Here is a 3,899-nt window from a genome sequence, read left to right as displayed (position 1 = left end):
ATTTAAAAGTTGCGAAGCCGCACCAACATAATAGAGATACAGAAACACCGTGGCCCCTTTCTTTGAGATAACTCTGCACTATTGCGAGCTGCAAATGCCACTTCCAGCCTAGCTGTGCAGAAGAAGAACAACAAGAAGAAGAAATATCTCGAAATATGTCCGTCAGGCCCCTTCCCTTGAGATAAATCTGCAAATATCTCGGAAACGAAGCGAGCTATGGTAAAATGTTGAGAGACCTTTTTTGTAGAGAATTATGTTTCCTACAATTTATGTTCTATGATATTTTTTGATCAGAAGCGTAGTTTACGAGATATATCGAGATATTTAAAAGTTGCGAAGCCGCACCAACATAATAGAGATACAGAAACACCGTGGCCCCTTTCTTTGAGATAACTCTGCACTAGTGCGAGCCGCAAATGCCACTTCCAGCTTAGCTGTGCAGAAGAAGAACAACAAGAAGAAGAAATATCTCGGAATATGTCCGTCAGGCCCCTTCCCTTGAGATATATCTGCAAATATCTCGGAAACGAAGCGAGCTATGGTAAAATGTTGAGAGACCTTTTTTGTAGAGAATTAAGTTTCCTACTTTTTATGTTCTATGATATTTTTTGATCAGAAGCGTAGTTTTCGAGATATATCGAGATATTTAAAAGTTGCGAAGCCGCACCAACATAATAGAGATACAGAAACACCGTGGCCCCTTTCTTTGAGATAACTCTGCACTATTGCGAGCTGCAAATGCCACTTCCAGCCTAGCTGTGCAGAAGAAGAACAACAAGAAGAAGAAATATCTCGAAATATGTCCGTCAGGCCCCTTCCCTTGAGATAAATCTGCAAATATCTCGGAAACGAAGCGAGCTATGGTAAAATGTTGAGAGACCTTTTTTGTAGAGAATTATGTTTCCTACAATTTATGTTCTATGATATTTTTTGATCAGAAGCGTAGTTTACGAGATATATCGAGATATTTAAAAGTTGCGAAGCCGCACCAACATAATAGAGATACAGAAACACCGTGGCCCCTTTCTTTGAGATAACTCTGCACTATTGCGAGCTGCAAATGCCACTTCCAGCCTAGCTGTGCAGAAGAAGAACAACAAGAAGAAGAAATATCTCGAAATATGTCCGTCAGGCCCCTTCCCTTGAGATAAATCTGCAAATATCTCGGAAACGAAGCGAGCTATGGTAAAATGTTGAGAGACCTTTTTTGTAGAGAATTATGTTTCCTACTTTTTATGTTCTATGATATTTTTTGATCAGAAGCGTAGTTTTCGAGATATATCGAGATATTTAAAAGTTGCGAAGCCGCACCAACATAATAGAGATACAGAAACACCGTGGCCCCTTTCTTTGAGATAACTCTGCACTATTGCGAGCTGCAAATGCCACTTCCAGCCTAGCTGTGCAGAAGAAGAACAACAAGAAGAAGAAATATCTCGAAATATGTCCGTCAGGCCCCTTCCCTTGAGATAAATCTGCAAATATCTCGGAAACGAAGCGAGCTATGGTAAAATGTTGAGAGACCTTTTTTGTAGAGAATTATGTTTCCTACAATTTATGTTCTATGATATTTTTTGATCAGAAGCGTAGTTTACGAGATATATCGAGATATTTAAAAGTTGCGAAGCCGCACCAACATAATAGAGATACAGAAACACCGTGGCCCCTTTCTTTGAGATAACTCTGCACTAGTGCGAGCCGCAAATGCCACTTCCAGCTTAGCTGTGCAGAAGAAGAACAACAAGAAGAAGAAATATCTCGGAATATGTCCGTCAGGCCCCTTCCCTTGAGATATATCTGCAAATATCTCGGAAACGAAGCGAGCTATGGTAAAATGTTGAGAGACCTTTTTTGTAGAGAATTAAGTTTCCTACTTTTTATGTTCTATGATATTTTTTGATCAGATGCGTAGTTCTCGAGATATATCAAGATATTTAAAAGTTCCGAAGCCGCACCAACATAATAGAGATACAGAAACACCGTGGCCCCGTTCTTTGAGATAACTCTGCACTACTGCGAGCTGCAAATGCAACTTCCAGCTTAGCTGTGCAGAAGAAGAACAACAAGAAGAAGAAACATCTCGCATTATGTCCGTCAGGCCCCTTCCCTTGAGATAAATCTGCAAATATCTCGGAAACGAAGCGAGCTATGGCAAAATGTTAAGAGACCTTTTTTGTAGAGAATTAAGTTTCCTACTTTTTATGTTCTATGATATTTTTTGATCAGATGCGTAGTTCTCGAGATATATCAAGATATTTAAAAGTTCCGAAGCCGCACCAACATAATAGAGATACAGAAACACCGTGGCCCCTTTCTTTGAGATAACTCTGCATTAGTGCGAGCCGCAAATGCCACTTCCAGCTTAGCTGTGCAGAAGAAGAACAACAAGAAGAAGAAATATCTCGAAATATGTCCGTCAGGCCCCTTCCCTTGAGATAAATCTGCAAATATCTCGGAAACGAAGCGAGCTATGGCAAAATGTTAAGAGACCTTTTTTGTAGAGAATTAAGTTTCCTACTTTTTATGTTCTATGATATTTTTTGATCAGATGCGTAGTTCTCGAGATATATCAAGATATTTAAAAGTTCCGAAGCCGCACCAACATAATAGAGATACAGAAACACCGTGGCCCCTTTCTTTGAGATAACTCTGCACTAGTGCGAGCCGCAAATGCCACTTCCAGCTTAGCTGTGCAGAAGAAGAACAACAAGAAGAAGAAATATCTCGAAATATGTCCGTCAGGCCCCTTCCCTTGAGATATATCTGCAAATATCTCGGAAACGAAGCGAGCTATTGTAAAATGTTGAGAGACCTTTCTTGTAGAGAATTAAGTTTCCTACTTTTTATGTTCTATGATATTTTTTGATCAGAAGCGTAGTTTTCGAGATATATCGAGATATTTAAAAGTTGCGAAGCCGCACCAACATAATAGAGATATAGAAACACCGTGGCCCCTTTCTTTGAGATAACTCTGCATTAGTGCGAGCCGCAAATGCCACTTCCAGCTTAGCTGTGCAGAAGAAGAACAACAAGAAGAAGAAATATCTCGAAATATGTCCGTCAGGCCCCTTCCCTTGAGATAAATCTACAAATATCTCGGAAACGAAGCGAGCTATGGCAAAATGTTAAGAGACCTTTTTTGTAGAGAATTAAGTTTCCTACTTTTTATGTTCTATGATATTTTTTGATCAGATGCGTAGGTCTCGAGATATATCAAGATATTTAAAAGTTCCGAAGCCGCACCAACATAATAGAGATACAGAAACACCGTGGCCCCTTTCTTTGAGATAACTCTGCACTATTGCGAGCTGGAAATGCCACTTCCAGTTTAGCTGTGCAGAAGAAGAACAACAAGAAGAAGAAATATCTCGAAATATGTCCGTCGGGCCCCTTCCCTTGAGATAAATCTGCGTATATCTCGGAAACAAAGCGAGCTATGGCAAAATGTTAAGAGACCTTTTTTGTAGAGAATTAAGTTTCCTACGTTTTATGTTCTATGATATTTTTTGATCAGATGCGTAGTTCTCGAGATATATCAAGATATTTAAAAGTTCCGAAGCCGCACCAACATAATAGAGATACAGAAACACCGTGGCCCCTTTCTTTGAGATAACTCTGCACTAGTGCGAGCTGCAAATGCCACTTCCAGCTTAGCTGTGCAGAAGAAGAACAACAAGAAGAAGAAACATCTCGCATTATGTCCGTCAGGCCCCTTCCCTTGAGATAAATCTGCAAATATCTCGGAAACGAAGCGAGCTATGGCAAAATGTTAAGAGACCTTTTTTGTAGAGAATTAAGTTTCCTACTTTTTATGTTCTATGATGTTTTTTGATCAGATGCGTAGTTCTCGAGATATATCAAGATATTTAAAAGTTCCGAAGCCGCACCAACATAATAGA

The sequence above is a fragment of the Osmia lignaria genome, unplaced genomic scaffold (assembly GCF_051020975.1).
Source record: "Osmia lignaria lignaria isolate PbOS001 unplaced genomic scaffold, iyOsmLign1 scaffold0013, whole genome shotgun sequence".
Taxonomy (NCBI): Eukaryota; Metazoa; Arthropoda; class Insecta; order Hymenoptera; family Megachilidae; genus Osmia; species Osmia lignaria.
This window is presented reverse-complemented; position numbering follows the sequence as displayed.